Here is a 26,807-nt window from a genome sequence, read left to right on the forward strand (position 1 = left end):
TGCTCGGAGCAGTAGAGGTGAGAGATGTATGTGCCTCCTATGTTTTATGAGAGAGCGTCTGCATGTGTGTGTCTGGTTTGCTGTGTATGGAGCCAGGCTGCTGTGTTAACTGAGCGGTAACTCGTTCCAGTGTGTTTCTACTTCCCTTGTTAGCCGTTGCTGCTGCTGCATTGCAGGAGAAACAAGCAGACTCTGAGCTCATGTTCCACTAATACACATGGAGGGAAATGAACATTCAGTTTGTCGACCCTTACTGGAAACCGGCCAACTAATTTCCCTCTCTCTGTGTGTGTGAGTAGGAGGGTGTGCACCTATCTGTGTGTGCATATGTGTGTGGGCAGTGTCCGCCCACGTGTGTGTGCATGTACGTGTGTGTGGGGTTACAGGGTTCTGTAGCTGTCACCGTAATAAGATCAATAGTGTGTACGGAGTGTGCTGCTAGTACTGTTACTACTGCTGCTGCTACTGCTACTACTTCTGCTACTACTGCTACTAGTATTGCTAGTACTGCTACTAGTATTGCTAGTACTGCTACTACTGCTGCTAGTACTGCTACTACTGCTGCTAGTACTGCTACTACTGCTACTACTGCTGCTACTACTGCTACTAGTATTGCTACTACTGCTACTACTGCTGCTAGTACTGCTACTACTGCTGCTACTACTGCTACTACTGCTGCTACTACTGCTACTACTGCTGCTACTACTGCTACTAGTATTGCTAGTACTGCTACTACTGCTATTACTGCTGCTAGTACTGCTACTACTGCTGCTAGTACTGCTACTACTGCTACTACTGCTGCTACTACTGCTACTAGTATTGCTACTACTGCTACTACTGCTGCTAGTACTGCTACTACTGCTGCTACTACTACTACTACTACTACTGCTACTACTGCTACTAGTACTGCTACTACTACTGCTACTACTGCTACTACTACCACTGCTGCTACTAGTACTGCTACTACTGATACTGCTAATGCTGCTACTACTACTACTACTACTGCTATTACTGCTACTACTACGACTGCTGCTGCTACTACTACTGCTATTACTGCTACTACTACTACTGCTACTACTGGTACTACCACTACTACTAGTACTGCTACTACTACTGCTACTACTGCTACTACTACTGATACTGCTACTATTGTTACTACTGCTGCTACTACTACTGCTACTACTGCTACTGTTACTAGTACTGCTACTGCTACTACTGCTAGTACTGCTGCTACTACTGCTTCTACTGCTACTACTACTACTGCTATTACTGCTACTACTACGACTGCTGCTGCTACTACTACTGCTATTACTGCTACTACTACTACGACTACTGCTACTACTACTACAGCTACTGCTAAAACTGCTTCTACTGCTGCTACTACTACTACTGCTACTACTGCTACTATTACTGCTACTGCTGCTACTACTACTACTGTTACTACTGGTACCTGTACTGCTACTACTGCTATTACTGCTGCTAGTACTGCTACTACTGCTGCTAGTACTGCTACTTCTGCTACTACTGCTGCTAGTACTGCTACTACTGCTACTACTGCTGCTAGTACTACTACTACTGCTGCTACTACTGCGTGCAGGGGCGTGCAGTGTAGTGTGTGCAGTGTGTGTGCACTTCTGTTGGTACATATGTGCTTGTGTGTTTGTATGTGAGAGAGTGTGTGTGTGTTTTATTATGCTAGTACATTCCATGTGTGTGTTTGTATGAAATGCACATATGTGTGCATGTGTGAATTCATATGTATGTTGTTTTTATGTGCAGAAGGGAGTGTAGGGGGATCTGATAGGAGATGACAGTGCTGTAATTGATCCAGTCCGATGTGACGTGTGCCCACCCCTCCCTCCCTCCCTCCCTCCCTCCCTCCCTCCCTCCCTCCCTCCCTCCCTCCCTCCATACATGCCCCCTCTCGCTCTCTCTCTCTCTCTCTCTCTCTCTCTCTCCCTCACTCTCTCTCTCTCACACTCACTCCCTCCATCTATCTCTCCCTCACTCTCTCCTCATCAGATCTCTCTTCTCTCTACACACAACTCAACTTCCTGTCATCTCTCCTGACAGCAGTCTCTTCCCTTCCCCTCTGTTGGTACATATGTGCTTGTGTGTTTGTATGTGAGAGAGTGTGTGTGTGTTTTATTATGCTAGTACATTCCATGTGTGTGTTTGTATGAAATGCACATATGTGTGCATGTGTGCATTCATATGTATGTTGTTTTTATGTGCAGAAGGGAGTGTAGGGGGATCTGATAGGAGATGACAGTGCTGTAATTGATCCAGTCCGATGTGACATGTGCCCACCCATTCCTGCCTCCCTCCCTCCCTCCTTCCATCCATACACCCCCCCCCCTCTCTCTCTCTCTCTCTCTCTCTCTCTCTCTCACTCCCTCCCTCCATCTATCTCTCCCTCGCTCTCTCCTCATCAGATCTCCCTTCTCTCTACACACAACTCAACTTCCTGTCATCTCTCCTGACAGCAGTCTCTTCCCTTCCCCCTCTTTACCTTTCCTCTCTTCCTCCCTATTCCCTCCATCCAGCCATATCCTCCCTTTGGCTTTGAAAGAAGCTAGATCTAACACAGCGATGATTTCACGCATAGGGATAGCCGCGCCGCCGTGCTAATTAGCCGCTGATGGGTAGAGAGGCTAAGGGTTAGCCATCAGTCTAATGCTGCTAGGTTAGGCTAGCAATGGTGCTGGGTGACTAAATAATTTATGTTGGTGTCGTTCCTTATCTCTAATGAAAGCGGGCAGATAGTCTCGTGCAGCACGCACACACACACACACACACACACACACACACACACACACACACACACACGCACACACACACACACACACACACACGCACACACGCACGCACACACACACACACACGCACACACACACACACACACACACACACACACACACACACACACACACACACACGCACACACGCACGCACACACACACACACACACACACAAAGCCACTGGGACCTGGGGATGGAGGGCTCCATGAAAGGTGGGATGAGCTGAATGATTAGAGAGATAAGAAAGCAGATTTTTTTATTTCACCTTTATTTAACCAGGTGAGCTAGTTGAGAACAAGGTCTCATTTGCAACTGCGACCTGGCCAAGATAAAGCATAGCAGGTCGACACATACACCAACACAGAGTTACACGTGGAATGAACAAAACATACAGTCAATAATACAGTAGAAAAAAAGAAAACAAAGTCTATATACAGTGAGTGCAAATTAGGTCAAATAAGGGAGTTAAGGCAATAAATAGGCCATGGTGGCGAAGTAATTACAATATGGCAATTAAACACTGGTAGATGAGCAAAAGATGGATGTGCAAGTAGAGATACTGTGGTGCAAAAGGAGCAAAATAAATAAATACAGTATGGGGATGAGGTAGATAGATGGGCTGTATACAGACGGGCTATGAACAGGTGCAGTGATCTGTGAGCTGCTCTGACAGCTGGTTCTTAAAGCTAGTGAGGGAGATGGGAATCTCCAGCTTCTGTGATTTTTGCAGTTCGTTCCAGTCAGTGGCAGCAGAGAACTGGAAGGAAAGGCGACCAAAGGAGGAATTGGCTTTGGGGGTGACCAGTGAGATATACCTGCTGGAGCGCGTGCTACGAGTGGGTGCTGCTATGGTGACCAGCGAGCTGAGATAGGGCGGGGCTTTACCTAGCAGAGACTTGTAGATAACCTGTAGCCAGTGGGTTTGGCGACGAGTATGAAGCGAGGGCCAGCCAACGAGAGCGTATAGGTCACACTGGTGAGTAGTGTATGGGGCTTTGGTGGCAAAACGGAGGGCACTGTGATAGACTACATCCAGTTTGCTGAGTAGAGTGTTGGAGGCTATTTTATTGATGACATCGCCGAAGTCAAGGATCGGTAGGATGGTCAGTTTTACAAGGGTATGTTTGGCAGCATGAGTGAAGGAAGCTTTGTTGCGAAATAGGAAGCCGATTCTAGATGTAATTTTTGATTGGAGATGCTTAATGTGAGTCTGGATGGAGAGTTTACAGTCTAGTCAGACACCTAGGTATTTGTAGTTATCCACGTATTCTAAGTCAGAGCCGTCCAGAGTAGTGATGCTGGATGGGCGCGCAGGTGCGGGCAATGATCGGTTGAATAGCATGCATTTAGTTTTATTTGCATTTAAGGGCAGTTGGAGGCCACGGAAGGAGAGTTGTATGGCATTGAAGCTCGTCTGGAGGTTAGTTAACACAGTGTCCAAAGAAGGGTCAGAAGTATACAGAATGGTGTCGTCTGCGTAGAGGTGGATCAGAGAATCACCAGCAGCAAGATCGACATCATTGATGTATACAGAGAAGAGAGTCGGCCCGAGAATTGAACCCTGTGGCACCCCCACAGAGACTGCCAGAGGTCCGGACAACAGGCCCTCCGATTTGACACACTGAGCTCTATCAGAGAAGTAGTTGGTGAACCAGGTGAGGCAATCATTTGAGAAACCAAGGCTGTTGAGTCTGCCAATAAGAATGTGGTGATTGATAGAGTCGAAAGCCTTGGCCAAGTCGATGCATACAGCTGCACAGTAATGTCTCTTATCGATGGCGGTTATGATATCGTTAAAGACCTTAAGCGTGGCTGAGGTGCACCCATGACCAGCTTGGAAACCAGATTGCATAGCGGAGAAGGTACGATGTGATTCAAAATGGTCAGTAATCTGTTTGTTAACTTGGCTTTCGAAGACCTTAGAGATGCAACGTAGGATAGATATAGGTCTGTAACAGTTTGGGTCTAGAGTGTCTCCCCCTTCGAAGAGGGGGATGACCGCGGCAGCTTTCCAATCTTTGGGAATCTCAGACGATACGAAAGAGAGGTTGAAAAGGCTAGTAATAGGGGTTGCAACAATTTCGGCAGGTAATTTTAGAAAGAGAGGGTCCAGATTGTCTAGCCTGGCTGATTTGTAGGGGTCCAGATTTTGCAGCTCTTTCAGAACATGAGCTATCTGGATATTGGTGAAGGAGAAATGGTGGGGGCTTGGGCGGGTTGCTGTGGAGGGTGCCGGGCAGTTGACTGGGGTAGCCAGGTGGAAAGCATGGCCAGCCGTAGAGAAATGCTTATTGAATTTTTCAATTATAGTGGATTTGTTGGTTGTAACAGTGTTTCTAGCCTCATCAAATCAATCTATAGTTATCAAATCAATCACTGAGCAGGGCTGGACTGCGTGATCAAATCACTGAGCAGGGCTGGACTGGGTGATCAAATCACTGAGCAGGGCTGGACTGGGTATTCAAATCAAATCACTGAGCAGGGCTGGACTGGGTATTCAAATCACTGAGCAGGGCTAGACTGGGTATTCAAATCACTGAGCAGGACTGGACTGGGTATTCAAATCACTGAGCAGGGCTGGACTGGGTATTCAAATCAAATCACTGAGCAGGGCTGAACTGGGTTATTAAATCACTGAGCAGGGCTGGACTGGGTTATTAAATCACTGAGTAGGGCTGAACTGGGTTATTAAATCACTGAGCAGGGCTGGACTTGGTTATCAAATCACTGAGCAGGGCTGGACTGGGTTATTAAATCACTGAGCAGGGCTGGACTGGGTTATCAAATCACTGAGCAGGGCTGAACTGGGTTATTAAATCACTGAGCAGGGCTGGACTGGGTTATTAAATCACTGAGCAGGGCTGAACTGGGTTATTAAATCACTGAGCAGGACTGGACTGGGTTATTAAATCACTGAGCAGGGCTGGACTGGGTTATTAAATCACTGAGCAGGGCTGAACTGGGTTATTAAATCACCGAGCAGGGCTGGACTAGGTTATCAAATCACTGAGCAGGGCTGGACTGGGTTATTAAATCACTGAGCAGGGCTGGACTGGGTTATTAAATCACTGAGCAGGGCTGGACTGGGTTATTAAATCACTGAGCAGGGCTGAACTGGGTTATTAAATCACCGAGCAGGGCTGGACTAGGTTATCAAATCACTGAGCAGGGCTGGACTGGGTTATTAAATCACTGAGCAGGGCTGGACTGGGTTATTAAATCACTGAGCAGGGCTGGACTGGGTTATTAAATCACTGAGCAGGGCTGGACTGGGTTATTAAATCACTGAGCAGGGCTGAACTGGGTTATTAAATCACCGAGCAGGGCTGGACTAGGTTATCAAATCACTGAGCAGGGCTGGACTGGGTTATTAAATCACTGAGCAGGGCTGGACTGGGTTATTAAATCACTGAGCAGGGCTGGACTGGGTTATTCAATCACTGAGCAGGGCTGGACTGGACTGGGTTATTAAATCACTGAGCAGGGCTGGACTGGACTGGGTTATTAAATCACTGAGCAGGACTGGACTGGGTTATTAAATCACTGAGCAGGGCTGGACTGGACTGGGTTATTAAATCAAATCACTGAGCAGGGCTGGACTGGGTTATCATGGTAGAGGACAACTAAATGAACAGATAGACAGAAGAGGGTGAAGGGGGTTGGTGGAGGGTGGAGGAGGGTGGAGGGTGGAGCGGGGGGTGGACACACACACACACAAACACCCTGCACTGTATTGTATTCTGTAGTGTAATCCTTCCAGACATAGACAGATGGAGAGAATGTCTGGTCTCTCTCTGGAGTTCTGTCATCTGGAGGGAGGCCTCTGGCAGCTTATTACAGGAAACTAATGGGGCTGTCCTCCTTCCCTGTCCTCCTGCCCTATCCTCCTGCCCCGTCCTCCTGCCCTGTCCTCCTGCCATATCCTCCTGCCCTGTCCTCCTGCCCTGTCCTCCTGCCCAGTCCTCCTGCCCTGTCCTCCTGCCATATCCTCCTGCCCTGTCCTCCTGCCCTGCCCTGTCCTCCTGCCCAGTCCTCCTGCCCTGTCCTCCTGCCCTGTCCTCCTGCCCTATCCTCCTGCCCTGTCCTTCTACCCTATCCTCCTGCCCTGTCCTCCTGCCCAGTCCTCCTGCCCTGTTCTCCTGCCCTGTCCTCATGTTGCCTGCTTTAATTGCAGATGATTCAGAACAACAAGCAATGAGTAATATACATTCAATACGTTTCCATAGTAACTTTATTGACTAGATGTTCCATAGTAACATTAGTGATTGATGTTCCATAGTAACTTTATTGACTAGATGTTCCAGAGTAACTTTAGTGACTAGATGTTCCAGAGTAACTTTATTGACTAGATGTTCCAGAGTAACTTTATTGACTAGATGTTCCAGAGTAACTTTAGTGACTAGATGTTCCAGAGTAACTTTAGTGACTAGACGTTCCAGAGTAACATTGGTGATTAATGTTCCAGAGTAACTTTAGTGACTAGATGTTCCAGGGTAACTTTATTGACTAGACGTTCCACAGTAACTTTAGTGACTAGATGTTCCAGAGTAACTTTAGTGACTAGATGTTCCAGAGTAACTTTAGTGACTAGATGTTCCAGGGTAACTTTAGTGACTAGATGTTCCAGGGTAACTTTAGTGACTAGATGTTCCAGAGTAACTTTAGTGACTAGATGTTCCAGAGTAACTTTATTGACTAGACGTTCCATAGTAACTTTAGTGACTAGATGTTCCATAGTAACTTTAGTGATTAATGTTCCAGAGTAACTTTATTGACTAGACGTTCCATAGTAACTTTAGTGACTAGATGTTCCAGAGTAACTTTAGTGACTAGATGTTCCAGAGTAACTTTAGTGACTAGATGTTCCGGGGTAACTTTAGTGACTAGATGTTCCAGAGTAACTTTAGTGACTAGATGTTCCAGAGTAACTTTATTGACTAGACGTTCCATAGTAACTTTAGTGACTAGATGTTCCAGAGTAACATTAGTGATTAACGTTCCAGAGTAACTTTATTGACTAGACGTTCCATAGTAACTTTAGTGACTAGATGTTCCAGAGTAACTTTAGTGACTAGATGTTCCAGAGTAATTTTAGTGACTAGACGTTCCATAGTAACTTTAGTGACTAGATGTTCCAGAGCAACTTTAGTGACTAGATGTTCCAGAGTAACTTTAGTGACTAGATGTTCCAGAGTAACTTTATTGACTAGATGTTCCAGAGTAACATTATTGACTAGATGTTCCAGAGTAACATTAGTGACTAGATGTTCCAGAGTAACATTAGTGACTAGATGTTCCAGAGTAACTTTAGTGACTAGATGTTCCAGAGTAACTTTAGTGACTAGATGTTCCAGAGTAACTTTATTGACTAGATGTTCCAGAGTAACTTTAGTGACTAGATGTTCCAGAGTAACTTTAGTGACTAGATGTTCCAGAGTAACTTTAGTGACTAGATGTTCCAGAGTAACTTTATTGACTAGATGTTCCAGAGTAACTTTAGTGACTAGATGTTCCAGAGTAACTTTAGTGACTAGATGTTCCAGAGTAACATTAGTGACTAGATGTTCCAGAGTAACTTTAGTGACTAGATGTTCCAGAGTAACTTTAGTGACTAGATGTTCCAGAGTAACATTAGTGATTAATGTTCCCCTGGTTGTGTTATGTGTGAGTTTCTGTGCATGTGTGTACAGAGCCTTGCGAAAGTATTCGGCCCCCTTGAACTTTGCGACCTTTTGCCACATTTCAGGCTTCAAACATAAAGATATAAAACTGTATTTTTTTGTGAAGAATCAACAACAAGTGGGACACAATCATGAAGTGGAACGACATTTATTGGATATTTCAAACTTTTTTAACAAATCAAAAACTGAAAACATACCCCAAGCGACTTACAGCTGTAATCGCAGCAAAAGGTGGCGCTACAAAGTATTAACTTAAGGGGGCTGAATAATTTTGCACGCCCAATTTTTCAGTTTTTGATTTGTTAAAAAAGTTTGAAATATCCAATAAATGTCGTTCCACTTCATGATTGTGTCCCACTTGTTGTTGATTCTTCACAAAAAAATACAGTTTTATATCTTTATGTTTGAAGCCTGAAATGTGGCAAAAGGTCGCAAAGTTCAAGGGGGCCGAATAATTTCGCAAGGCACTGTATGTACTTTTGTGTGTGTCTTTGTGTGCGTGCCAGCATGTGTGTTTTTTATGGTGACTAGCTATTTCCACTTTCTCAGGATTATGTGGAGGTAAACACAGATGGTGAGGGTGCTGATAAAAGACGTTCTAGAGCTGTACACCTGCTAACAACCAGTGAGAAACTCACAGATGTTGTTTTGTTGTCTAGTTCAGCCATTCATTCTGCTGCCGAGTTAGGCTTGGCGAGCTGGTCACAGATCTAGAGGTACAGCTGCAGACCTTTCAGTGTGTGTTTGTGTGTGTGTGTGTGTGTGTGTGTGTGTGTGTGTGTGTGTGTGTGTGTGTGTGTGTGTGTGTGTGTGTGTGTGTGTGTGTGTGTGTGAGATATGATGGTGCAGCTGCCATCCCTTCCCAGCTGTCGTCTCCAGTCACCCCTCTCCAAACTACTTTCCCTCTCTCCTCTCTGTATTAATATCATTCAATCTGCAGCACTCTACAGGAACTGGTAATGACCCATGACTTTCAATGAAGGCTCGGCCCCCTGTGGTTCACTGGGTCAGCTGACATAATATGAGACGTCTGTCGGCAGGAGGTTATTTACTGTAGCTGTTACTGTGATGTGATGCCCACAGCTTCCGGACAGGAGTTATTATAATGATTGTCAGTCTCCACCTCATCATCAGCCTCCGTTATGCTTTACTGGTTAAAATACATGGTGTTTGTAGATTGTATATCACACATGTCCTTGAGTGTGGTGGAAATAGTGTATGTGTGTGTTTTATTGTCGTTACTGGAAAGAGGCTCACATGTGTGTTTGACTTTGAACCCACAGAATCAGACATAAACCTGTCAGGTTCTTGTGACCTTGTTAGTCTTCTTGGATAATGTATTTTCCATATGAACTTTTGAGGTGATGGATGGGTCCCCCACTCTGGCTCAGTTTCCTCTGTGCCTGCCTGTAACCATGCTGACATGATGTTCTGGCTCAGTTTCCTCTGTGCCTGCCTGTAACCATGATGAAGTGATGTTCGGGCCCAGTTTCCTCTGTGCCTGCCTGTAACCATGATGAAGTGATGTTCTGGCCCAGTTTCCTCTGTGCCTGCCTGTAACCATGATGAAGTGATGTTCTGGCCCAGTTTCCTCTGTGCCTGCCTGTAACCATGATGAAGTGATGTTCTGGCCCAGTTTCCTCTGTGCCTGCCTGTAACCATGATGAAGTGATGTTCTGACCCAGTTTCCTCTGTGCCTGCCTGTAACCATAGTGACATGATGTTCTGGCCCAGTTTCCTCTGTGCCTGCCTGTAACCATGATGAAGTGATGTTCTGGCCCAGTTTCCTCTGTGCCTGCCTGTAACCATGATGAAGTGATGTTCTGCCCCAGTTTCCTCTGTGCCTGCCTGTAACCATGATGAAGTGATGTTCTGACCCAGTTTCCTCTGTGCCTGCCTGTAACCATGATGAAGTGATGTTCTGGCCCAGTTTCCTCTGTGCCTGCCTGTAACCATGATGAAGTGATGTTCTACATGTCACCCAGTACTGATGGGCTGTACATCATGCCATACTGACACAATGAAGGGCTCTGAGATTCCTCAAAATGAGGTTGGAACCACGTCAACTGGAGAGAGAGTCTCATTAAGAAACTTTCTTCCAGCTCTGCCCAGCCTCTGTTTCTCATCTTCCCTCACTCTCTCTCTTTCTCTTTGCCCATCTCTCCCATTCTCTCTTTCTAATCCTCGGTCACTTTACATCCTCTCTCTTTTCTTTCTATCCTTCCTTCCTTCCAATCTCTCTCTCTCTCTCTCTCCCTCTCTCTCTCTTTCTCTCTCTCTCTCTCTCTCTCTCTCTCTCTCTCTCTCTCTCTCTCTCTCCAATTCAATTCAATTCAATTGACTTTATTGACATGGCAAGTTCCTTATTACTTACATTGTCAAAGTATACATATCATAAAATAAAAATAAATAAAAATATATATATTTATATATAAATAAATGGTGGGACCAACAGCAATAATAATAGTAGTAGTGGACATGGGATTACCATTAACAACAACTACAACAACAATATTAATGAGAACAACAATACATTAAAGCAATGGTAGTAGACCAGTGTCAACATGACTGAGAAGACAGTCTCTCTCTCATGACTGAGAAGACACATGACATGGTATGTAAGACAAAACAAAACAAGATGGGAAATATTATCGACATTACTTTGCACTTTTCACTGGCTGTCCCTCAGGTTGTGGCAGGAGGACACATATTTGGCTGCCAAAACTGCACATTGGCTTTTCACCCAATAAATATTTGATTTTTCCTTTATCTTTTATAGTTTCAAATTCTTTGTATTGAATTATAATTTTGGGAAAGAAATATTCTCTTAGGTCTGAGTATTTGTCACAGTGTAATAGGAAATGCAGCTCTGTCTCTACCTCTCCCCTGGAGCAGAGTGAGCACAGCCTGTCCTCTCTGGGCAGCCAGGTTTGTCTGTGACGACCGGTCTCTATAGCCAGACTGTGCTCACTGAGTCTGCACCTAGTCAATGTTTTCCTCAGTTTTATATCAGTCACAGTGGTCTGATAGTCTGCCACCATGTACTGTCTGTTTAGAGCCAAATAGCATTGACGTTTACTTAGATTTTTTTGTGGTGTCTTTCCAATAGGTGATATATTTTTGTTTTGTGATGATTTGGTTGGGCCAGATTTTCTGAGTGTTGTCCTGAGGCTCTATGGGGTTGGTTTGAGTTGGTGAACTGAGCCTCAGAACCAGCTGGCTGAGTGTTGTCCTGAGGCTCTATGGGGTTGGTTTGGGTTGGTGAACTGAGCCTCAGAACCAGCTGACTGAGTGCTGTCCTGAGGCTCTATGGGGTTGGTTTGGGTTGGTGAACTGAGCCTCAGAACCAACTGGCTGAAGGGACTCTTCTCTTTTTTCATCTCTTGGCATTGTAGAGCTGTGTGATGGAATGTTTTGGAGTCACTTGTTTTTCTATTCGAATGAGGAGGGGGTATTGATCCAATTCTGCTCTACATGCGTTATTTGGAGTTTTTCTTTGCACTTGCAAAACTCTCTATGCAGTATTTCGAATGGATGTTTGTCCCATTTGGTAAATTCATTATTAGAGATTGGACCCCATACTTCACTGCCATTAAAAGCAATTGGTTCTATAACTGATTGAGCCAGATTCTAATTGGAATTTCGATTATGATGCTTTTAATGGCATAGAATGCATTTCTTGCTTTGTCTCTCAGCTCATTCACAGCCATGTGAAAACTACCTGTGTTGCTGATATTTAGTCCTAGATATCTGTAGTTTTTGGTGTGTTCTAATAGAACTGTGTCCAAATAGAATTTATATTTGTCATCCTTATTTCCAGACCTTTTTTGGAATATCATTATATTTGTTTTTTTTAGGTTAACGGTCAGAGCCCAGGTCTGACAGAACCCGTGAAGACGATCTAGGTGCTGCTGTAACCCCTCTTTAGTGGGAGACAGCAGCACCAGGTCATCTGCGTACAGTAGACACTTGATTTCAGTGTTGTAGAGGGTGATACCAGGTGCTGCCGATTCTTCTAATGTTTTTGCCAATTCATTAATGTAGATGTTAAATAGTGTTGAACTTATTGGGCAGCCCTGTTTCACTCCCCGTCCCTGAGAGAAGAAGTCTGTTTGCTTGTTGCCAATTTTAACCACACATTTGTTTTTAGTGTACATTGATTTAATAACATCATGTTTTCCCTCCAATACCACTTTCTATTAGTTTATAAAAAATACATTCCTGCCAAACTGAATAAAATGCTTTCTTGAAATCTACAAAACACGAGTAGATTTTGCCTTTGTTTTGTTTACTTGTTTATCAATTAGAGTATGGAGGGTGTAAATGTGGTCTGTTGTACGCAAAAATGGTTGAAATCCAATCTGGCTTCTGCTCAGGACGTTGTGTTCGTCAAGGAAATGATGTAGTCTGATATTTATAATACTGCAGAGAATTTTGCCCAAGTTGCTGTTAACGCAAATTCCTCTGTAATTATTTGGGTCAAATTTGTCTCCATTTTTATAGATTGGTTTGATCAATCCCTGGTTCCAAATATTGGGGAAAATACCTGCAGTGAGGATAATTTGAAGAGTTTGAGTATAGCCAATTTGAATTTGTGGTCTTTATATTTGATCATTTAATTTAAAATACCATCAGCACCACAGGCCTTTTTGGGTTGGAGAGTGCATAGTTTTTCCAATAATTCTTGTTCTGTAATTGGGGTATCCACAGGATTCTGATAGTCTTTGACTGCTGATTCAAGGATTTGTAATTAGTCTTGTATATCTTTTTGTTCTGGGCTCTTTGTTATATTGCTGTAGAGGTTTGCAAAGTAATTTCTCCACATATCCCCATTTTGGATAGCCAATTCCTCATGATGAGGTTTGTTTAATTTATTCCAATTCTCCCACAAGTGGTTTGATAGTATGGATTCCTCAATTCCATCCAGCTGATTTCTAATGTGCTGTTCCTTTTTTGTTCTTAGGGTGTGTTTGTATTGCTTCAGTGTTTCCCCATATTGAAGGCGTAGATTTTTGTTGTCTGGTTCCTCTGTGTTTTTGATTAGACATATTTCTCAATTACTTTCTTAGATTTTTGCCAACGAGGTTAATTTGTCAAATATAAAGTTTATGTTCCAAACAGCCAAATGTACACCTTCATTGCTGTAGGAGAATGTTAAGGCTAAAAAGTTGTCCAGGAGAGATTGTATTTTTTGGCTACTAATTGCTTTTTGGTAGATGTCTGTACTGTTTGCACTCCATCTATAGGCCTGTTTTGTACCATGTATTTTATTGGGCCGTGATGCTTCATGGTTGGGTTCTGATCTTCTCAGATACACTGTGATTTTACTGTGGTCTGAGAGAGGTGTTAGTGGCCTGACTGTGAAGGCTCTGAGAGACTCTGGGTTTAGTTCGGTGAGGAAGTAGTCTACAGTGCTGCTGCCAAGGGATGAGCTGAAGGTGTACCTACCAAAAGAGTCCCCTCTCAGCCTACCGTTGACTATGTACAGACCCAGTGTTTGACAGAGCTTCAGGAGCTGTACGTTTTTGTTTTTCACTTTGTCATAGTTGTTTCTGTGGGGGTACGTGGGGAGGGAAATGTTGATGCTTCCTGGTAGATGTTTGTCCCCATGACTGTTAATAGTGTCTTGTTCTTTTGCTGTTCTAGCATTCAGGTCTCCACAGACCAGTACGTTGCCTTGGGCCTGAAAGTGACTAATTTCCCTCTCTAGAATGGAGAAACTCTTTTCATTGAAGTAGGGTGACTCTGAGGGGGGAATGTATGTGGCACAGAGGAAGATGTTTTTATCTGTCGAGATAGCCTCCTTGTTGATTTTTAACCAGATAATTCGATTGAATTAATTAGTTCAGATTTATACCATATTAGCATTCCCCCTGAGTCTCTGCCCTGTTAGATTCCTTTTAATTTAGTGGATGGTATGATTATCTCCCTATAACCTAGTGGACAGCCAGTGGAAACATCACCTCTGCACCATGTTTCCTGTAGTACTACAATACCAACATCATCAATTTCTTTCAGGAAGTCTGGGTTTCTGCTCTTTAGTCCAAAAGCAGAGGTCTTCAACCCTTGTAAATTCCAACATGCAACGTAAACAGATTTCATAACTCTTTTTTATTTTTCTTTACCTTCAAAATGAGACAAACACTCACAATCCAACAAGAACTATTAAAATAAGATTTTTCAATTAAAGTAAACTCTTTAACTCTCAAATGTGATTTGTTTATCCTTTAAGATAGAATTTGTGTCATGCTACTTGGGTGGGTTTAGTGTGAGGATGGTGGAGTTCTTGTGCTCATCTTACCATGACCCTCGGCCTATCACATTGTGAGCATAGTAGACTCAGCATTTGTTTAATGTCACTCATTTGGTTGGTGGGGGCTGGGCCAGTTGCTCCTCTCACAGCCTGTGCGTAGCTCTCTCTCTCTCTCTCTCTCTCTCCCTCTCTATCTCTCTCCCTCTCTGTGCCTCTCTTCCCCCCCCCCCTCTCTCTCTGTCTCTCTCTCCCCTTCTCTGTGCCTCTCTCTCTCTCTCTCTCTCTCTCTCTCTCTCTCTCTCTCTCTCTCTCTCTCTCTCATATCTGTCCCTGTGTTTTTAGTAAGGATCTAATTAACTCGCTGTGCTGTTCTCTCTGCTCTGCCAGCTGTGTATAATTGCCTGTCGAGTCTGCAACCTTGCGCTTTACTCAGCAATTATCAACAGCATTCTTCCGCTCACAAATTGGCTAATTAGGCCTCAAGGACAGCGAGCCGGAACCAGATTGCCCAGCGTCACATGAAGGATTTGGAGTGTCAGGGACATGCATGCCCCTGCTTCCATAGCAACACCTCAGTGACAAGATAAATTAGCCATATGTGTGGTTTCCATGGTAGCAGAGACAATGTGTTGGTCAGATCCTGTGTGTCTTATGATAGTCATACGATGTATCATGACTAACTCCCGGTGAGTCACTGGCTAACGGCTGAAATGAAGATAAGTAGGGCCGGTGTAAAGGGCTGAAGGATAGAGATATGACTGGTAAAGGGCTGGGGGATAGAGATATGACTGGTAAAGGGCTGAGAGATAGAGATATGACTGGTAAAGGGCTGAGAGACATGACTGGTAAAGGGCTGGGGGATAGAGACATGACTGGTAAAGGGCTGGGGGATAGAGATATGACTGGTAAAGGGCAGGGGATAGAGATATGACTGGTAAAGGGCAGGGGATAGAGATATGACTGGTAAAGGGCTGAGAGATATGACTGGTAAAGGGCTGGGGGATAGAGATATGACTGGTAAAGGGCTGAGGGATAAGATATGACTGGCAAAGGGCTGGGGGATAAAGATATGACTGGTAAAGGGCTGGGAGATAGAGATATGACTGGTAAAGGGCTAGAGGTTGTTATTGATCCGAGATCAGGTTGGCTGTCATTTTGATCGATGACTGGTAAAGGGCTGAGGGATAGAGATATGACTGGTAAAGAGCTGAGGGATAGAGATATGACTGGTAAAGGGCTGAGAGATATGACTAGTAAAGGGCTGATGGATAGAGATATGACTGGTAAAGGGCTGGGGGATAGAGATATGACTGGTAAAGGGCTGAGGGATAGAGATATGACTGGTAAAGGGCTGATGGATAGAGATATGACTGGTAAAGGGCTGGGGGATAGAGATATGACTGGTAAAGGGCTGAGGGATAAGATATGACTGGCAAAGGGCTGGGGGATGAAGATATGACTGGTAAAGGGCTGGGAGATAGAGATATGACTGGTAAAGGGCTGAGGGATAGAGATATGACTGGTAAAGGGCTGGGGGATAGAGCTATGACTGGTAAAGGGTTGGGGGATTTAGATATGACTGGTAAAGGGCTGGGGGATAGAGATATGACTGATAAAGGGCTGAGGGATAGAGATATGACTGGTATAGGGCTCTATCCCCCAGCCCGTTACCAGTCATATCTCAGTAAAGGGCTGAGAGATAGAGATATGATTGGTAAAGGGCTAAGAGATAGAGATATGACTGGTAAAGGGCTGAGAGATAGAGATATAACTAGTAAAGGGCTGGGGAATAGAGATATGACTGGTAAAGGGCTGAGAGATAGAGATATGACTGGTAAAGGGCTGGGGAATAGAGATATGACTGGTAAAGGGCTGGGGGATAGAGATATGACTGGCAAAGGGCTGAGAGATAGAGATATGAATGGCAAAGGGCTGGGGAATAGAGATATGACTGGTAAAGGGCTGAGAGATATGACTGGTAAAGGGCTGGGGAATAGAGATATGACGGGTAAAGGGCTGAGAGATAGAGATATGACTGGTAAAGGGCTGGGGAATAGAGATATGACTGGTAAAGGGCTGGGGGATAGAGATATGACTGGTAAAGGGCTGGGGGATAGAGATATGACTGGCAAAGGGCTGAGAGATAGAGACATGACTGGTAAAGGGCTGGGGGATAGAGCTATGACTGGTAAAGGGCTGATGGATAGAGATATGACTGGTAAAGGGCTGGGGGATAGAGATATGACTGGTAAAGGGTTGGGGGATTTAGATATGACTGGTAAAGGGCTGGGGGATAGAGATATGACTGGTAAAGGGCTGGGGGATAGAGCTATGACTGGTAAAGGGCTGATGGATAGAGATATGACTGGTAAAGGGCTGGGGGATAGAGATATGACTGGTAAAGGGTTGGGGGATTTAGATATGACTGGTAAAGGGCTGGGGGATAGAGATATGACTGGTAAAGGGCTGAGGGATAGAGATATGACTGGTATAGGGCTCTATCCCCCAGCCCGTTACCAGTCATATCTCAGTAAAGGGCTGAGAGATAGAGATATGATTGGTAAAGGGCTAAGAGATAGAGATATGACTGGTAAAGGGCTGAGAGATAGAGATATAACTAGTAAAGGGCTGGGGAATAGAGATATGACTGGTAAAGGGCTGAGAGATAGAGATATGACTGGTAAAGGGCTGGGGAATAGAGATATGACTGGTAAAGGGCTGGGGGATAGAGATATGACTGGTAAAGGGCTGAGAGATAGAGATATGACTGGTAAAGGGCTGGGGGATAGAGATATGAATGGTAAAGGGCTGGGGAATAGAGATATGACTGGTAAAGGGCTGGGGGATAGAGATATGACTGGCAAAGGGCTGAGAGATAGAGATATGAATGGTAAAGGGCTGGGGAATAGAGATATGACTGGTAAAGGGCTGAGAGATATGACTGGTAAAGGGCTGGGGAATAGAGATATGACTGGCAAAGGGCTGAGAGATAGAGATATGAATGGTAAAGGGCTGGGGAATAGAGATATGACTGGTAAAGGGCTGAGAGATATGACTGGTAAAGGGCTGGGGAATAGAGATATGACTGGTAAAGGGCTGAGAGATAGAGATATGACTGGTAAAGGGCTGGGGGATAGAGATATGACTGGTAAAGGGCTAGAGGTTGTTATTGATCCGAGATCAGGTTGGCTGTCATTTTGATCGATGACTGGTAAAGGGCTGAGGGATAGAGATATGACTGGCAAAGAGCTGAGGGATAGAGATATGACTGGTAAAAGGCTGGGCGATAGAGATATGACTGGTAAAGGGCTGAGCGATATGACTGGTAAAAGGCTGATGGATAGAGATATGACTGGTAAAGGGCTGGGGGATAGAGATATGACTGGTAAAGGGCTGAGGGATAGAGATATGACTGATAAAGGACTGATGGATAGAGATATGACTGGTAAAGGGCTGGGGGATAGAGATATGACTGGTAAAGGGCTGAGGGATAGAGATATGACTGGTAAAGGGCTGGGGGATAGAGATATGACTGGTAAAAGGCTGATGGATAGAGATATGACTGGTAAAGGGCTGGGGGATAGAGAAATGACTGGTAAAGGGCTGGGGAATAGAGATATGACTGGTAAAGGGCTGGGGAATAGAGATATGACTGGTAAAGGGCTGGGGGGATAGAGATATGACTGGTAAAGGGCTGGGGGGATAGAGATATGACTGGTATAGGGCTCTATCCCCCAGCCCGTTACCAGTCATATCTCAGTAAAGGGCTGAGAGATAGAGATATGATTGGTAAAGGGCTAAGAGATAGAGATATGACTGGTAAAGGGCTGAGAGATAGAGATATGACTGGTAAAGGGCTGGGGGATAGAGATATGACTGGTAAAGGGCTGAGAGATAGAGATATGACTGGTAAAGGGCTGAGAGATAGAGATATAACTGGTAAATGGCTGAGAGATATGACTGGTAAAGAGCTGAGGGATAGAGATATGACTGGTAAAGGGCTGGGGAATAGAGATATGACTGGTAAAGGGCTGGTGGATAGAGATATGACTGGTAAAGGGCTGAGAGATATGACTGGTAAAGGGCTGGGGGATAGAGATATGACTGGTAAAGGGCTGAGAGATAGAGATATGACTGGTAAATGGCTGAGAGATATGACTGGTAAAGGGCTGGGGAATAGAGATATGACTGGCAAAGGGCTGGGGATAGAGATATGACTGGTAAAGGGCTGAGAGATAGAGATATGACTGGTAAAGGGCTGGGGGATAGAGATATGACTGGTAAAGGGCTGAGAGATAGAGATATGACTGGTAAAGGGCTGGGGGATAGAGATATGACTGGTAAAGGGCTGAGAGATAGAGATATGACTGGTAAAGGGCTGAGGGATAGAGATATGACTGGTAAAGGGCTGAGAGATAGAGATATGACTGGTAAAGGGCTGAGAGATAGAGATATGACTGGTAAAGGGCTGAGAGATAGAGATATGACTGGTAAAGGGCTGAGAGACATGACTGGTAAAGGGCTGGGGGATAGAGATATGACTGGTAAAGGGCTGAGAGATAGAGATATGACTGGTAAAGGGCTGAGAGATAGAGATATGACTGGTATAGGGCTCTATCCCCCAGCCCGTTACCAGTCATATCTCAGTAAAGGGCTGAGAGATAGAGATATGATTGGTAAAGGGCTAAGAGATAGAGATATGACTGGTAAAGGGCTGAGAGATAGAGATATAACTAGTAAAGGGCTGGGGAATAGAGATATGACTGGTAAAGGGCTGAGAGATAGAGATATGACTGGTAAAGGGCTGGGGAATAGAGATATGACTGGTAAAGGGCTGGGGGATAGAGATATGACTGGTAAAGGGCTGAGAGATAGAGATATGACTGGTAAAGGGCTGGGGGATAGAGATATGAATGGTAAAGGGCTGGGGAATAGAGATATGACTGGTAAAGGGCTGGGGGATAGAGATATGACTGGCAAAGGGCTGAGAGATAGAGATATGAATGGTAAAGGGCTGGGGAATAGAGATATGACTGGTAAAGGGCTGAGAGATATGACTGGTAAAGGGCTGGGGAATAGAGATATGACTGGCAAAGGGCTGAGAGATAGAGATATGAATGGTAAAGGGCTGGGGAATAGAGATATGACTGGTAAAGGGCTGAGAGATATGACTGGTAAAGGGCTGGGGAATAGAGATATGACTGGTAAAGGGCTGAGAGATAGAGATATGACTGGTAAAGGGCTGGGGGATAGAGATATGACTGGTAAAGGGCTAGAGGTTGTTATTGATCCGAGATCAGGTTGGCTGTCATTTTGATCGATGACTGGTAAAGGGCTGAGGGATAGAGATATGACTGGCAAAGAGCTGAGGGATAGAGATATGACTGGTAAAAGGCTGGGCGATAGAGATATGACTGGTAAAGGGCTGAGCGATATGACTGGTAAAAGGCTGATGGATAGAGATATGACTGGTAAAGGGCTGGGGGATAGAGATATGACTGGTAAAGGGCTGAGGGATAGAGATATGACTGATAAAGGACTGATGGATAGAGATATGACTGGTAAAGGGCTGGGGGATAGAGATATGACTGGTAAAGGGCTGAGGGATAGAGATATGACTGGTAAAGGGCTGGGGGATAGAGATATGACTGGTAAAAGGCTGATGGATAGAGATATGACTGGTAAAGGGCTGGGGGATAGAGAAATGACTGGTAAAGGGCTGGGGAATAGAGATATGACTGGTAAAGGGCTGGGGAATAGAGATATGACTGGTAAAGGGCTGGGGGGATAGAGATATGACTGGTAAAGGGCTGGGGGGATAGAGATATGACTGGTATAGGGCTCTATCCCCCAGCCCGTTACCAGTCATATCTCAGTAAAGGGCTGAGAGATAGAGATATGATTGGTAAAGGGCTAAGAGATAGAGATATGACTGGTAAAGGGCTGAGAGATAGAGATATGACTGGTAAAGGGCTGGGGGATAGAGATATGACTGGTAAAGGGCTGAGAGATAGAGATATGACTGGTAAAGGGCTGAGAGATAGAGATATAACTGGTAAATGGCTGAGAGATATGACTGGTAAAGAGCTGAGGGATAGAGATATGACTGGTAAAGGGCTGGGGAATAGAGATATGACTGGTAAAGGGCTGGTGGATAGAGATATGACTGGTAAAGGGCTGAGAGATATGACTGGTAAAGGGCTGGGGGATAGAGATATGACTGGTAAAGGGCTGAGAGATAGAGATATGACTGGTAAATGGCTGAGAGATATGACTGGTAAAGGGCTGGGGAATAGAGATATGACTGGCAAAGGGCTGGGGATAGAGATATGACTGGTAAAGGGCTGAGAGATAGAGATATGACTGGTAAAGGGCTGGCGGATAGAGATATGACTGGTAAAGGGCTGAGAGATAGAGATATGACTGGTAAAGGGCTGGGGGATAGAGATATGACTGGTAAAGGGCTGAGAGATAGAGATATGACTGGTAAAGGGCTGAGGGATAGAGATATGACTGGTAAAGGGCTGAGAGATAGAGATATGACTGGTAAAGGGCTGAGAGATAGAGATATGACTGGTAAAGGGCTGAGAGATAGAGATATGACTGGTAAAGGGCTGAGAGACATGACTGGTAAAGGGCTGGGGGATAGAGATATGACTGGTAAAGGGCTGAGAGATAGAGATATGACTGGTAAAGGGCTGAGAGATAGAGATATGACTGGTATAGGGCTCTATCCCCCAGCCCGTTACCAGTCATATCTCAGTAAAGGGCTGAGAGATAGAGATATGATTGGTAAAGGGCTAAGAGATAGAGATATGACTGGTAAAGGGCTGAGAGATAGAGATATAACTAGTAAAGGGCTGGGGAATAGAGATATGACTGGTAAAGGGCTGAGAGATAGAGATATGACTGGTAAAGGGCTGGGGAATAGAGATATGACTGGTAAAGGGCTGGGGGATAGAGATATGACTGGTAAAGGGCTGAGAGATAGAGATATGACTGGTAAAGGGCTGGGGGATAGAGATATGAATGGTAAAGGGCTGGGGAATAGAGATATGACTGGTAAAGGGCTGGGGGATAGAGATATGACTGGCAAAGGGCTGAGAGATAGAGATATGAATGGTAAAGGGCTGGGGAATAGAGATATGACTGGTAAAGGGCTGAGAGATATGACTGGTAAAGGGCTGGGGAATAGAGATATGACTGGCAAAGGGCTGAGAGATAGAGATATGAATGGTAAAGGGCTGGGGAATAGAGATATGACTGGTAAAGGGCTGAGAGATATGACTGGTAAAGGGCTGGGGAATAGAGATATGACTGGTAAAGGGCTGAGAGATAGAGATATGACTGGTAAAGGGCTGGGGGATAGAGATATGACTGGTAAAGGGCTAGAGGTTGTTATTGATCCGAGATCAGGTTGGCTGTCATTTTGATCGATGACTGGTAAAGGGCTGAGGGATAGAGATATGACTGGCAAAGAGCTGAGGGATAGAGATATGACTGGTAAAAGGCTGGGCGATAGAGATATGACTGGTAAAGGGCTGAGCGATATGACTGGTAAAAGGCTGATGGATAGAGATATGACTGGTAAAGGGCTGGGGGATAGAGATATGACTGGTAAAGGGCTGAGGGATAGAGATATGACTGATAAAGGACTGATGGATAGAGATATGACTGGTAAAGGGCTGGGGGATAGAGATATGACTGGTAAAGGGCTGAGGGATAGAGATATGACTGGTAAAGGGCTGGGGGATAGAGATATGACTGGTAAAAGGCTGATGGATAGAGATATGACTGGTAAAGGGCTGGGGGATAGAGAAATGACTGGTAAAGGGCTGGGGAATAGAGATATGACTGGTAAAGGGCTGGGGAATAGAGATATGACTGGTAAAGGGCTGGGGGGATAGAGATATGACTGGTAAAGGGCTGGGGGGATAGAGATATGACTGGTATAGGGCTCTATCCCCCAGCCCGTTACCAGTCATATCTCAGTAAAGGGCTGAGAGATAGAGATATGATTGGTAAAGGGCTAAGAGATAGAGATATGACTGGTAAAGGGCTGAGAGATAGAGATATGACTGGTAAAGGGCTGGGGGATAGAGATATGACTGGTAAAGGGCTGAGAGATAGAGATATGACTGGTAAAGGGCTGAGAGATAGAGATATAACTGGTAAATGGCTGAGAGATATGACTGGTAAAGAGCTGAGGGATAGAGATATGACTGGTAAAGGGCTGGGGAATAGAGATATGACTGGTAAAGGGCTGGTGGATAGAGATATGACTGGTAAAGGGCTGAGAGATATGACTGGTAAAGGGCTGGGGGATAGAGATATGACTGGTAAAGGGCTGAGAGATAGAGATATGACTGGTAAATGGCTGAGAGATATGACTGGTAAAGGGCTGGGGAATAGAGATATGACTGGCAAAGGGCTGGGGATAGAGATATGACTGGTAAAGGGCTGAGAGATAGAGATATGACTGGTAAAGGGCTGGCGGATAGAGATATGACTGGTAAAGGGCTGAGAGATAGAGATATGACTGGTAAAGGGCTGGGGGATAGAGATATGACTGGTAAAGGGCTGAGAGATAGAGATATGACTGGTAAAGGGCTGAGGGATAGAGATATGACTGGTAAAGGGCTGAGAGATAGAGATATGACTGGTAAAGGGCTGAGAGATAGAGATATGACTGGTAAAGGGCTGAGAGATAGAGATATGACTGGTAAAGGGCTGAGAGACATGACTGGTAAAGGGCTGGGGGATAGAGATATGACTGGTAAAGGGCTGAGAGATAGAGATATGACTGGTAAAGGGCTGAGAGATAGAGATATGACTGGTAAAGGGCTGGGGAATAGAGATATGACTGGTAAAGGGCTGAGAGATAGAGATATGACTGGTAAAGGGCTGGGGGATAGAGATATGACTGGTAAAGGGCTGAGAGATAGAGATATGACTGGTAAAGGGCTGAGGGATAGAGATATGACTGGTAAAGGGCTGAGAGATAGAGATATGACTGGTAAAGGGCTGAGAGATAGAGATATGACTGGTAAAGGGCTGAGAGATAGAGATATGACTGGTAAAGGGCTGGGGAATAGAGATATGACTGGTAAAGGGCTGAGAGATAGAGATATGACTGGTAAAGGGCTGGGGGATAGAGATATGACTGGTAAAGGGCTGAGAGATAGAGATATGACTGGTAAAGGGCTGAGGGATAGAGATATGACTGGTAAAGGGCTGAGAGATAGAGATATGACTGGTAAAGGGCTGAGAGATAGAGATATGACTGGTAAAGGGCTGAGAGATAGAGATATGACTGGTAAAGGGCTGAGAGATAGAGATATGACTGGTAAAGGGCTGAGAGATAGAGATATGACTGGACAGGGTAGAAACACAGAGACAGTTCTGCTCTAGATCTCACATTGCTTTGCTTTGCTTTATTGTTTGGGGTTTATTTATGGAGGCGGTCCAGCTAGAGGTTGTTATTGATCCGAGATCAGGTTCCTGTGTGGATTGGCTGTCATTTTGATCGATGGCCTTGCCATCCAATGCGGTGCCTGTGTATTGTAGCATATTCCTGTGCTGTACTCTGATGGTAAACAGCCTTCCTCTACTCTAAGCACACAGTCTTTCCCCAGCACCACCGTTCCAGTGTGTATTGTTCACAGATACAGGACATTTGTTGTCGGGTAGAAAGATGCTTCCTCTGTTCTCCCCACAGTCATTAAAGCAGAATGAGTAGAGATTGTCACTTACAATTTGTTCTTTGCCTTAGGCTTCAAAGGTGTTTTGTTCTTTGTGCATTATTAAGGGGGTTGTGATGGTACCAAGCTGCAGGAAGGTAATAAGAAAAGCTCAGGAAAGTGCTCAAGAGCCTAAAGTCTTCCATTATGATGATTAAACACATTTAAGGTGAGAAAGCAATCATAAGGATTGATACAAGTAGCATAGATAAGTAGAATAGCATAAGTAGCATAGCATAAGTAGTATAGATAAATAGGATAGCATAAGTAGCATAGCATAAGTAGTATAGATAAATAGGATAGCATAAGTAGCATAGATAAGTAGAATAACATAAGTAGATTAGATAAGTAGGATATATAAGTAGCATAGATAAGTAGATTAGATAAGTAGAATCACATAAGTAGTATAGATAAGTAGGATATATAAGTAGGATAGATACAGTGGGGAGAACAAGTACTTGATACACTGCCGATTTTGCAAGTTTTCCTACTTACAAAGCATGTACAGTTCTGTAATTTTTATCATAGGTACACTTTAACTGTGAGAGATGGAATCTAAAACAAAAATCCAGAAAATCACATTTTATGATTTTTAAGTAATTAGTTTGCATTTTATTGCATGACATAAGTATTTGATACATCAGAAAAGCAGAACTTAATATTTGGTACAGAAACCTTTGTTTGCAATTACAGAGATCATATGTTTCCTGAAGTTCTTGACCAGGTTTGCACACACTGCAGCAGGGATTTTGGCCCACTCCTCCATACAGACCTTCTCCAGATCCTTCAGGTTTTGGGGCTGTCGCTGGGAAATACGAACTTTCAGCTCCCTCCAAAGATTTTCTATTGGGTTCAGGTCTGGAGACTGGCTAGGCCACTCCAGGACCTTGAGATGCTTCTTACGGAGTCACTCCTTAGTTGCCCTGGCTGTGGGTTTCGGGTAGTTGTCATGCTGGAAGACCCAGCCACGACCCATCTTCAATGCTCTTACTGAGGGAAGGAGGTTGTTGGCCAAGATCTCGCGATACATGGCCCCATCCATTCTCCCCTCAATACAGTTTAGTCGCCCTGTCCCCTTTGCAGAAAAGCATCCCCAAAGAAGGATGTTTCCACCTCCATGGTTCATGGTTGGGATGGTGTTCTTGGGGTTGTACTCATCCTTCTTCTTCCTCCAAACACGACGAGTGGAGTTTAGACCAAAAAGCTCAATTTTTGTCTCATCAGACCACATGACCTTCTCCCATTCCTCCTCTGGATCATCCAGATGGTCATTGGCAAACTTCAGACGGGCCTGGACATGCACTGGCTTGAGCTGGGGGACCTTGCGTGCGCTGCAGGATTTTAATCCATGACAGCGGAATGTGTTACTAATGGTTTTCTTTGAGACTGTGGTCCCAGCTCTCTTCAGGTCATTGACCAGGTCCTGCCGTGTAGTTCTGGGCTGATCCCTCACCTTCCTCATGATCATTGATGCCCCACGAGGTGAGATCTTGCATGGAGCCCCAGACCGAGGGTGATTGACCGTCATCTTGAACTTCTTCCATTTTCTAATAATTGCGCCAACAGTTGTTGCCTTCTCACCAAGTTGCTTGGCTATTGTCCTGTAGCCCATCCCAGCCTTGTGCAGGTCTATCATTTTATCCCTGATGTCCTTACACAGCTCTCTGGTCTTGGCCATTGTGGAGAGGTTGGAGTCTGTTTGATTGAGTGTGTGGACAGGTGTCTTTTATACAGGTAACGAGTTCAAACAGGTGCAGTTAATACAGGTAATGAGTGGAGAACAGGAGGGCTTCTTAAAGAAAAGCTAACAGGTCTGTGAGAGCTGGAATTCTTACTGGTTGGTAGGTTTTCAAATACTTATGTCATGCAATAAAAGGCTAATTAATTACTTAAAAATCATACAATGTGATTTTCTGTTTTTTTGTTTTAGATTCCGTTTCTCACAGTTGAAGTGTACCTATGATAAAAATTACAGACCTCTACATGCTTTGTAAGTAGGAAAACCTGCAAAATCAGCAGTGTATCAAATAATTGTTCTCCCCACTGTAAGCAGCATAGATAAGTAGATTAGATAAGGGTTTGATTTGAATTGCATGCTCTTATAATACTCATAAAGTCGTTTATTGCACTGGAATTCAGTCCTGTCTGCCGGATTCCTGTTTACACTTAATCTCTCACTAAAACAATGCTCCAGGCTCCAGGCTCCAGGCTCCAGGCTCCAGGCTCCAGGCTTTGAGAAGGACGTGTTCTTCTGATTAGCTCTTTTTCTTTCACCCGCACTAATTTACATGGGAATTGTGTGTTTATCTGCTCAACTGTTTAGCGATTTAT

General features: G+C 44.5%; 1 protein-coding gene across 3 annotated transcripts in view; it reads left to right on the forward strand.

The window, feature by feature from the left end:
- The window catches only part of kank4 (KN motif and ankyrin repeat domains 4), a 144,700-nt gene that overhangs the window by 76,414 nt on the left and 41,479 nt on the right, over window positions 1-26,807 (forward strand). The window lies entirely within an intron of this gene.

The sequence above is a fragment of the Oncorhynchus mykiss genome, chromosome 5, assembly GCF_013265735.2.
Source record: "Oncorhynchus mykiss isolate Arlee chromosome 5, USDA_OmykA_1.1, whole genome shotgun sequence".
Taxonomy (NCBI): domain Eukaryota; kingdom Metazoa; phylum Chordata; class Actinopteri; order Salmoniformes; family Salmonidae; genus Oncorhynchus; species Oncorhynchus mykiss.